Source organism: Nematolebias whitei, chromosome 12 (assembly GCF_014905685.2).
Source record: "Nematolebias whitei isolate Nwh7 chromosome 12, NemWhi1, whole genome shotgun sequence".
In the NCBI taxonomy this organism is placed as follows: domain Eukaryota; kingdom Metazoa; phylum Chordata; class Actinopteri; order Cyprinodontiformes; family Rivulidae; genus Nematolebias; species Nematolebias whitei.
In genome coordinates, this window is record NC_056509.1 from 27,788,068 (window position 1) to 27,800,449 (window position 12,382).

A 12,382-nucleotide genomic window follows, 5' to 3' on the forward strand; every position below is an offset into this window, starting at 1 on the left:
GGATGGATGGATGGATGGATGGATGGATGGATGGATGGATGGATGGAAGATTCCTTTGTTCTAACTGTGCAGTTTGTATTTTTCAAGTTGAGCACCACAAGCCGTTACTATGGCAACACAGAGATTGTCAAAACTATGTTGTGACATTATGGTTAAGAAGAATGACATGAGGCTTTCAAAGATGTTAAAAGACACAAGGTGCTGAAAATGTAAAAGAAAAAATAACAAATTGTGTCAAACGTGAACTTCACTGAAGTTTTACGTGAAGATTTAGGCTTGAACTGAATCATTTAAACATTAGCAGCAGCAAATTGTGAAGAACCAAAAAAATCAACTCCAGAGCAATTTCTCTTGTTTTTGTTGAGGTACATGACGCCAGCACAGCAGGCAACACTGCTCATGTGGTGACGTTGTTTGTGCTGCTTCTGAAATAATGTCAGTTCCCAAAAAGTGCTTCAAAGGGGTTTCAAAGGTTTTACACATGAACAGAAATACAAGAAAGACCAAAAGGAGTTGAATAAGTAAGGGAAAGAATCAGACACCAATATGTGTTGCATTGGTGCAAGATATACAATACCATAACATACCATAATATATAGGGATGCACAATATTATCGGCATGGAATCGGCCAATATGAGCGTTAAAGTTCAATATTGGACATAGGCCATTCCATCAAAATAACTCACCGATATAAAAAGGTGCTGTTTTTGTATGACAACCCAGTGACAAGGATGCCTGCAGCGACAGCACAACGTGATGACATCACGCGCATCTTCCTGATCTGATCTCGGCAGAGAGAAAGAAGTCAAAATGTTGGCGGTGTGATAGTAGCTGAGAGTCATTCCCAGCAGACACTTTTTTTCATTGAGGATGTCGGATTCCGAAGATTTATGGACTACGTTGAGCCTCACTACATCGTCCCCAGTCGGACATATTGTTCAAACATAGCCTTACCAGAGTTACAAGTCGTCATTTCCAACGTCATTGAGAAGCTAATAGCCGATAGCACCTGGGTGAGTTTTACCACAGACATTAGGACGTCGTGTTAGCCCCGTTAGCATGATTAGTCTTCCGGCACAAAGGATAGACAAAAACTTTGAACTTAAAAAGTCTGTCCTTCATGCACAGGAGTGCAAAGGATCCCACACTGCAGCTAGGAACCTGGAACAAGCCTCCACAAGTGAGACAACATCGCAGGTGACTAATTCTAATAAATAAAAGTTAACACTTTTCATTTAATATAAGTTAAAGTACTATGCATATTATATGGCTGTTACTGAATATAGTATGTCACCAGCTCTTACAGCTGTTACACAATGTTTGCACCAAATAAGCCTAAATAAGAGGGCTATGTTCTGACAAAGGAAAGTATATAAAATATTGGTATCGGTTATCGGCCAAATAAGTTTTAATATATTGGCATATTGGATATCGGCCAAAAATACAATATTGTGCATCCCTAATACCATACCACTTTATTTATAGAGCACTTAAAACAGCAACTAGGCCAACCAAAGTGGTGTACAGCACAACAAACAAACAAAACACACAGCGAAAAATAAAAAAGTAAAATAAAAATATAGATACAAATGGACTGAATGGCTAACAATGTAAAATACAGACAGGTTAAGAAGAAATCACATTGTGTTAAAAGCCAGGGAATAAAAGTGGGTTTTTAAGTGAGACTTAAAAACAGTGAGAGAGGGAACCTGTCTGACATGTAGTGGTAACTCATTCCACAGTCTTGGACATGGAACAGAGAAAGCCCTGTCACCTCTGAGCTTACGACGGGTTCCTTGAACCGCATGAATCTTCTGATTCACTGACCTCAGAGAGCGCTATGGGACATATGGCTGCAGCAGATCAGCGAGATAAGAGGGGGCAAAACTGTTCAGAGCTTTAAAAACATTCAAAATGATTTTACACTGAATTTTAAAGTGAACCAGGAGCCAGTGAAGGGAGGCCAAAACTGGTGTAATGTGCTCTCTTTTGCCTGTACCAGTTTAAAAGAAGCTAGGGAAGAAAATAATGGAGGGAGGTGAAAACAGACTGTTTTCCTTCGTAACGCCATCATCACTTCTTTAATCCCCCGTATTGTTGACTCAGAACCACTTTCACCAACATACTTTCTGTTCTGGCCCATCTCTAGGATGGGGAAAAAAAAACCTGCTCAGACAAATATGCCTCAATCATGTGTCATCAAGTTGCATACAAGTGTGTATGGAAGAGGTTTGTAGAAACAGGAAACTTGAGATTGAAAGGACAAGCTAATGAAAACATGAGGAATTGATGTTTTCAACATGCACACTGTCTGATTCCTACAGAGTGATTCCTAAATGAACATTTACGACAGAATTGGATCTGTTTTTTGAATCCAGGGAGAGTTTTCAGTCCACTAAGAACTGATCCTGCCCTGAACATGTCTGTTGGGAAATAATAAACAGAAATATGACAACAAAAGTTAAAATATTTAAATTCATAAAATTTTAATAATAATAATAAAATACAGTAAAAAAAATCCATCATCTTTACCCGCTTCTTCCTTTTTAGATCACGGTGGTCACTGGTGCCCATATTCAGCTGTCATTGTGCGAGAGGCGGGGGACACCCTGGACAGATCTCCAGTCCATCATGGGGACACAGAGACAAACAACCATTCACTCTCACTCAGAAAATTTAGAGCTACCAATCAGCCTAACATGCATGTTTTTGGACTTTGGGAGGAAACCAGAATACCCGGAACAAAAAAAAAAAAAAACATGCATGCACCGAGAGAACATCCCTGGTTGGGATTTTTAAAATCCAGCTACCTTCTTGCTGAGAGGCAACAGCTCTACCAACTGAGCCACAGTGCTGCCGTTAAAATAAATGAAAAGGTGAAATAAAGACGGGTCGGGAGGAGTAACAAATGACAACATATTGAGCCATACATACTTTTTACTTTTTTGAAAACACTCAGTATATCTCATTGTATAAAATATAAATATATTGGATAGTAAAACAAAACACACCAGATGTTTGTGGTAGTTACGCAGTTATTCATTTCAGAAAGTTGCTTATGTGCAAGAGTTTTCTAGTTTAAATACAAAAAACAGAGACGTGTCATTCGGCTATTTTTCTTGAAAATACTCAAAAAGATTAAGGGCACTGTGTGGTTTGTTGTTACTTATTATAAAGCTTCGTTTTCTTCATTTTGGTCATAGAGGTTTTATTTGTACACTCAAAACAAAATTAAGTACACTCAAAAAATAGCTGAAAAAAATTACGTTGTGTTCATGTGCTCAGTTGAGACATTTAGTTTACTGTAAATTAATCTATTTTAACTTGGTTCACAAAGTCTTTTACGGCTGATTCAATTAGTTTTCCTATAGGAGCTGATTAATTTTAATGTGGCAGGTAATTTAATTTTATGCTTTGATAGTTTCCTTTTGGCTGCTCTCTTCTTTAGGGGTCACCACAGTGACCAAACACATGAAAGATTTGACCGTTTTTTGCCGGATGCCCTTCCTGATCTAACCTGGGCAAACCTGCAGCAGGACTACAAGACCGTGGCACTGACTGCCATGCTACCACAGCCTCAATTGATGCTTTAGTGAATGCTGTTCTTATACTCTGTATGTTGTCAGATTTGTTTGAATTTACAATTGAGCATGTGAGTGAACATGTGAATGGTTGTTTGTCCATACTGTTTATGGTACTGTGATGGACAGCCTGTCCAGGGTGTCCTCTGCATCCTCTGTCCTCACATCATCTACCTTCATGCCCTCTCTAACTGCATCCATATATCTCCTCTTGTCCTGGCAGCTGCATTTCTAACATCCTTCTACCAATATACCCACTGTCCCTCCTCTGGACATGCCCAAACCTTCTCAGTTCAGACTCTAACTTTTGACTAAACTAAGACAACAGTAAAGTTTGATAAATTCCCCAAAATTATGTTGACAAAAATATATTACTTTATAACAATGTTTTTTTTTTTTCATTCAACCTTTTATTTACACAGATAAATCACAGTAAGCCTCGAAGACTCATTTACAAGTGAGACCCGTTTAAACGGACAAAAAGTAATGAAAGTGACACGTGTATAGGATTTGGAGGCAAAAAAAAAAAAAAAAAATCCTATGAAACAAACTCTCACTCCTTGGCTGAGGAGAGAGAGCCTGAGATTGAAAAAATCACCCTGCACAGTGACGCAGTCATTCCACAGTGGAGGGGAGATGACAAGAGCGGTGAGCATGTACAAGGACACTCCAGAGGCACTGTAGGAGTTCTGATAGGAATGGTACAATCAGTCAGTTCCCTCTGGTGAGATCCGTAAACACTCTCAAGGGTGTCGAAGTCGAAGTAGGACAGCTCCAGAGAAAATCCAAGAGTCCTGAAATGGTGACACAATGTTTACTCAGCCGGGTCCCTCGGATAGGTCCACAGACTTCCTTGTTGGAAGGGGAGGGGGCCGAGCATCGAATTTACAGGGTCTCCAGGCATCGAATTTACAGGGTCTCCAGGCACGGTTCGGAAGATATGTAGAGATGCTCTGAAGCTGTTTCACAGACAGGACAGAGCAAAAGCAGAGGAAGGAGAGGAGGGGAAAAGCGTCCGCCCTTGACAAGAGAAAGTGGCGAAGCGATGCATATGCTGAATGCTGGGGTGTTGGGACTTGTATAATGGTGGGAATATATATTGTTTTGTTATTTAATGAGAGAATTTTTAATGAAACTACTAATTTAAACTTAGAAAGTTTTAGTTCCAGTACATGCGCACAAACATATTTTAGTCAATCAAACATGTGCCTTGTGATAAATTCACAATATGTTGTGTTTACATGTTGTACAGCCCAAAACAGGTTTATTAAATTCTCATTTAAAGTTAATCTGAGGGACTAAATCCCATCACAGAACATCTTTAATCTCAAAACTTTTTAAGTAGTTTATGCACATATTTTTTTGTTCTTTTACACCATTACATTGCTGTCTGATTTCTATTACAGGACTATTGTGACAGAAATGTTACGATTTGCCTACAGGAAGTGTCCCAAGATGCACCAGAAGCGCTACAGCTAGCTGCTGCTCTTAGTGTTTGCAAATGACTGGTTTCATGTATATAGTTAACACAATTACATGGCAGGTGTGTCGTGATCTGAACGTGAGGTTGAACGCAGGGTGCAGACAGAACTTGGGAACTCGTGGATTAGAAAAAGTACATTTATTATTCACAGCAAAAAGGGCTGATGTGGCAGCAAAACTTACATGTGTGGAGGTGATCGCAGGAGGAGCAGGAACAGAACGTGGCACCAAGGAGAACAATCCACAGATAATGAGAAGAGGACAAGACACAGAATAAATAGAAACATCCATGATTGACAAAGAATGACACCTGGGGGTGATTAGAGCGGGGGACAGGTGTGTAGGAGCCGGAAAAACACAGGGGTGACAAGCACCACACACCAGTCCTCACAAGGTGTCTGTTTGTGCTAGCCTTCTTGTTTAAAAAAAAAAAGAGGACAAATGAAAATCTGAGAGTTCAGGGAAACAAGTATCTGCATCAAATTTGATTTCAAAACCATTCAGGAAGAAATTTTCCTTCAGTGGAGCAGATAGCTTTTAATATTGGTGCAGCTGGTGCATCACAACCATGATGCCAAGGAAGCCGTCAAAGATGCTTTAGCAAACTGATTCTGAGAAGAGGCTAGAAATAAGAGGCGCTCCTTTCTGCTGTCACTGCTCATGCACATAAAATTCTCACTTGTAAATAACTAAGAGGGGAAGTGCATATGACAGCAAAGAACCAAGTTGCTGCAGATCAGCAGGCCTGCTCATAAATCACAACAGCTTCACCACTAAAAATGGGAGAAAGGATAAAACAAATGAAAAACAGACGCTAGTTTGCGTCTGTTAGCAGTTTGGGAGTTGAACATGATCAAATGTGTTGGTAGGGAGATTATAGTGGTAGGCTGGAGCTTCCACCTTTAAATACTAGACTTTAGTATAATTTGAACTGAGTGTTTGGTTGTTGGAGAGGATTTAAATAAAGAAAGACAAATGAGAAAAGTTTATTTAACACTTGCTTCAGATACAAATATGTTATCAACAGGAACAGACTCAGGAGTTTCACTAAGCTGTGTTCACTGAATAACTTTGTCTTTGTGACTGTTTTTTTTTAGTTTTCTCTGCTGATAACAAAAAAATGTGACCATCACGCAGCCGTTTAATTACAGCGCAGCTCTCCGAGCCTGCAGCCATTACTCTGTTAGTTCCTCTCCATTTTACTGAGTGAACTATCTCTCTTTCGATTTGTCTTTCTTCCACGATGACTCTCACTCACCCAGCTCCTTTTGTCTTTCATTTTCATTATCAACAGAAAAAACAACTCTTTTTTTTTTTTTCTGTCTTTTGCACGAAATGTTGGGAGATATCACATGACTCCAATTTTACTGGCAAAGCCAGGAAGGATATACCTGAATAAACATGCAACGTGTGTGTGTAAGGCTGTGTGCACACATGCACTTTCACAGCACACTTGTACAAAAACCTCATTTCTCTGTGTCTGAATGAATGTGAACAAAAATGGGCCGTGTTCTGGTGCTTGTGTGCACTTTTGCCCATATTTTGCGCACCAACTAACCTAGTGTGTGTGTGTACATCGGACAGGTTGTAATTTACAAAGGGAACATGGAGACTCACGAAGGGGCAGGACCCAGGGGAGCCATCAGGCTGAACTTGCTGTTCCCGGGACGTGCCCTGGGAAGAGACCCGGTGTCACTCGGATAAAAACAACACACACGCCCTGTCAAACAGCATGGGCGTGGAATAGAGGGATGGACGGAGGGAGGATGGTGAAGCTGTAAAGACGACGGAAAAGAGAATAATGACGGGACATAAAAGTATGAAGTGATGGAAAAAAGGTGTTAAAAAGACAAATAAAACAGGAGGAGTGTGCAGTCTTTGCCTCTGGAAATACCACACCATGACCCGTGCAGCACTCTGAGTCAAACACACGGATGCCATTATGTTTTATAACACTAACCCTCGAGTGCACTTCTAATGTCTAACAGATAATAGCTTTATCCAGACTCAAGAGCAGGTTTTGGAGGAATAAGATCAAACCCATAAAAGAATTGCAAGCCTTGTTTTTCACAGTTACAGCCCCGTTTCTCTTCTATGAAGCACCAAACAGCAGCCGCCTTTTGGTGACAGCTGAGCTGCATAACTCGACAGCTCAAAACGGGTTAGTTTACACGCTGCCTGACTCACACGTCTGTCTTTATCACAGATGAGATCCAGTTGTGTGAGAAGCCAACATCTGTGGAAGCTCCAGCTTTTATTGTGGAATGTAGTGATTTATGAGCGATACCCCATACGGATGAATGTTAGTGCTAAACCCAAGACCTGGAGCTGTGGGAGACGTTTTTAAGTTTCTACCTTAAAGGCAAGGATGGGATATTCCTATTTGGTTTTGAATCTTTTTAAACTTAACCACTCTGCATGAGACTTTGGACCCCCACTGCAGACCAATTACAGATACTTCCTTGTGGAAATCCTCCTGTCTCTCTGCTCTGATCCTCTATGGGTCCCTCAGGATAGGGCCTGTTTGCCTGTGAGTCCTTAGGCATGAGTCTGTGTTGTAGCATTGTGTGGATGTGTGATTTAATGAGACTTTTTTTGCAAGCTTCATTTGGACCATTTATCACTGGTGGCACTGTATGACCTGGTGGCCTGATTCTTCAAACTGTCATTTGACCCCTAACAGCAGTCTGCCACGTCAACCACTTAAATCTGACCTACGAATCGTTCGGTCATGAAAAGGCTCTAAACTCGAGATGAATCAATGCTGTTTTGACACAAAACAACTCATTTTAATAAATTATTTCGATTTTTTTTTTTTGCAATCCTTCATTTGTTCAGTTTCATCATTTATAATTTAATTAAATTCAATTCAGTTTATTTATATAGCACCAAGTCACAGCAGAAGTCATCTCAGGGCACTGAACAGAAACATTCATAAATATAAAAAAATAATTTTACATTATTTATCTGAGGAGCAGACTGCTTTGACTTTAACTCCATCGCAGAACTCTCATCTTGAGCAAGCATGAAGGCAACAGTGGCAAGGAAAAACTCCCTCATGAAGAAGAAACCTTTAGCAGAACCAGGTTCAGGACAAGTGACCATCTGCTTCAACCGGCTTGTTTGAGAGAAACAGATACACAATGGCAATTCAAGAATCATGTTAAGATAGAAATAATTTCAAATGAAAACTATTCTTCTTCTTCTTCTATCGGCTTTTCCCTCTTCAGGGATCGCCACAACGCATCTGCATCCTCTGTCCTCACTCCAACTACCTTCATGTCCTCTCTAACTGCATTCATATATCTCATCTTTGGCCTTCCTCTTTGTCTTTTTCCTGGCAGCTGCATTTCTAACATCCTTCTACCAATACCTGTATACCCACAGTCCCTCCTCTTGACATGTCCAAACCTTCTCAGTTTTAAACTTAAAGTTTGTAAACTTTTCCTTTGACCTTTGCTGGCACCTTTTTTGTCACAAATCACTCCTGAAACTTTTTTCCATCCACTCCATCCTGCCTGGACTCTCTTTTTGACTTCTTTACCAAATTCCCCAATTTCCTGGACAGTGGACCCCAAGTACTTGAAGTCCTGCACCTTTGTTACCTCTGCTCCTTGTAGCTTCACTGTTCCACCGGCCTCCCTCTCATTCACACACATGTACTCTGTCTTACTATGGCTGACTTTTATTCCTCTTCTTTCAAGTGCATACCTCCACTTCTCCAAGTTCTCTTCCACCTGTTCCCTGTTTCACCACAGATCACAATGTCATCTGCAAACATAGTCCATGGGGATTCTTGGCTGACCTCATCAGTTAGTCGGTCCATCACCAGAGCCAACAAGAAGGGGCTCAGAGCCGATCCTTGATGCAATCCCACCTCCACCTTGAAGCTATCTGTCACTCCTACAGCACATCTCACCACTGCTATCCTCATACATGTCCTGTACCAGTCTAACATACTTTTCTGCCACTCCAGATTTCCTCATGCAATACCACACCTCCTCTCTTGGCACTCTGTCATATGTTTTTTTTTAATCCACAAAAACACAATGGAGTTCTTTCTGACCCTCTCTGTACTCCTCCATCAGCATTCTCAAAGCACAGATGGCATCTGTGGTGCTCTTTCTTGGCATGAAACCATACTGCTGCTCACAGTCACCTCTTGTCTAAGTCTTGCTTCCACAACTCTCTCCCAGAACTTCATTGTGTGGCTCATCAACTTAATTCCCCTGTAGTTGCCACAACTCTGTACATCACCCTTGTTCTTAAAAATGGGCACCAGCACACTTCTTCTCCATTCGTCAGGCATTTTCTCACCCTCATATATGCCATTGAATATTTGAGTCAAAAACCTCACTGCCATCTCTCCAAGACATTTCCAAACCTCCACTGGTATGTCATCAGGTCCTACTGCCTTCCCCTTCTTCATTCTTTTCAGAGCTTTCTGGACTTCACCCTCACTAATCTTTCCCACTTCCTGGTCCACTGTTTCTATGACCTCTACTCTTCTTTCTCTTTCACTCTCTTCATTCATTAGCTCCACAAAGTACTACTTCCATCTTCCCGTCACACTCTCCTCACTTGTTAGAACATTACCATTCCTATCTTTAATAAGCCTATAAGCCTATATATAACCTGCTGCACATCCTTTCCAGCCTGACCCCTCTGTCTTGCCAATCGGTAGAAGTCCTTCTTGCCCTCTTTAGTGTCCAGTCTCCCATACAACTCATCGTAGGCCCTCTGCTTTGCCTTAGCTACTTCCCTCTTTGCTCTACGTCCCATCTCCTTATATTCCTGTCTCCTCTCTTCAGTCTTCTCACTGTCATATTTTTTCTTGACTAATCTCTTTCTTTGAACGGCGTCTTGCACTTCACTATTCCACCACCAGGTTTCCTTATCATCCATTCTCTGTCCAGATGACACACCAAGTACCTTTCTACCTGTCTCTCTAATTACTGTTGCTGTAGTAGCCCAGTCATTTGGAAACTTTTTCTTACTACCCAGAGCCTTCAACAGCTCCTCTCTGAATTTCTCACAACTTTCTTCCTTCTTCATCTTCCACCATTTGGTTTTCTTCTCTGATTTTACTCTTTTTCTCTTCTTTACAACAACAGTCATTCTACACACAACCATCCGATGCTGTCTGGCCACACTCTCCCCTGCCACAACCTTACAGTCTCCAATCTCCCTCAAGTTTCCTCTTCTACACAGAATGTAGTCGACCTGCGTACTCCTTCCTCCACTCTTATAGGTCCCTTTATGTTCCTCCCTCTTTTGGAAATTGGTATCGACTATAGCCATTTCCATTCTCTTGGCAAAATCCACCACCATCTTTCCTCCTTGGTTTCTTTCCTTGACACCAAACCTACCCATCACTTCCTCATCCCCTCTGTTTCCTTCACCAACATGTCCATTCAGGTCTGCTCCGATCACCACTCTCTCCTCCCTGGGAATACTCTCTATCACTTCATCCAGATTGTTCCAAAATGCATTTTTCTCCTCTTCATCACATCCAACCTGTGGAGCATAACCACTGACAATGTTTAGCATCAGATCTTCTATTTCTACCTTCAGGCACATTACCCTATCTGACAGTCTTTTCACCTCTACTACATTCTTTGCCAACTCCTCCTTCAGGACCACCCCTACTCCATTTCTCTTTCTATCCACACCATGGTAAAATAGTTTAAATCCTGCTCCAATGCTGCAAGCCTTGCTGCCCTTCCACATGGTCTCGTGGACACATAAAACATCTACCTTTCTTCTCTGCATCATGTCAGCCAGTTCTCTACCTTTGCCTATCATTGTCCCCACATTTAGAGTTGCCACCCTCAGTCCTACATTCTTCACTTTCCTCTTCTCCCTCTGTCTCCTGACACGTTTCCCTCCTCGTGGTCTTGGACTAACAGTAGCACAATTTCCGCCGGCACTCTGTTTGTCAATAGCACCGGTGGCGGTCGTTGTTAACCCGGGCCTCGACCGATCCGGTATGGTTTCGCTTTGATGAACTCGCATTATGGTTTTGGCAAAAGTGTTTTACATAGGATGCCATTCCTGACACAACCCTCACCATTTACCCGGGCTTGGGACCAGCACAAGAAATACATTGGCTTGTTCTCCCTAGTGACTGGTTTAAATGAAAACAGTTCAATTTTAACAATTAATTTTAAGAAATGAGGTAAATTTGTCCTCCAGTAGTCTAAGCCTATAGCAGCATAACAAGCCAACCCTAACTATAGGATTTATCAAAAAGGAAAGTCTTAATCCCAGTCTTAAAACTGGACAATGTGTCAGCCTCACGGACAGAAACTGGAAGTTGGTTCCACAAGAGAGGAGCCTGATAACTGAAAGATCTTCCTCCCATTCTGCTTTGGAAACTCTAGGAACTGCGAGTAAGCCTGCAGTCTGAGAGTAAAGTGTTCTGTTAGGAAAATATGGAACAATAAGATTTGTAATATAAGATGGAGCTAGGTTGTTGAGGGCTTTGTAGGTTAGAAGTAAGATCTTGAATTATATTGTGGATTTGACAGGGAGCCAGTTGAGAGAAACTAAAACTGGAGAGATATGATCTCTCCCACTAACTCCAGTTAAGACTCTGGCAGCAGCATTTTGGATTAACTGAAGACAATATTATATATTATAAACTATATTATAAACACACACCAGAGGCCACAGAAAAATGTTGATCAAGACGACTTTAAATAATGAGAAATGTTGAATAGCAAAGTACAACATTTGTGCAGTACTTGTTTACACTTAGATGTCTACGAAAAAAGCACCGACTATGTGTAACAAAATTTTAAGTGCGTTCCAGGAAGAGCGATCAAAGCCTCTTCTTCTGCTCAGGCATCAAAGAACACAGGAATATTTACTGCTTTGTTTGGTCCTGGGATACTCTTCAAGCAGATCTTTATCTGCACTGAGCGGGACTCAGAGCTCAGCCTGGACAGATCACCTGTTTGTTAGTGGACTGAAGGGACAAAACTTTTTAAATCTTTCTTGGGTTCAAGTTCCTCTAACGTAAAACACAATGGACAGCAAGAGGAAACTTGAGAGTTTGGAGAAAACAATAACTGTGATCCAGTGAAACTGTCACTTTACTGGTCCCTGGTCTCAAACGAGGAAATGTAACATCTGTGAACTCTAAGGATGCAAAACAAACCAATAGTTTTTGTGTCTAAACAACAGAGAGAGAAAAAAAACCTCAGATAAATCCAAAACCTACAGATAGGTGATGTTTGAGAGTTGACAAATACAAAAATGTTGTAAGGTTTTGGGTTTTGTTTTTAACGTGGACATCCTTGTATTAAACAGAGTT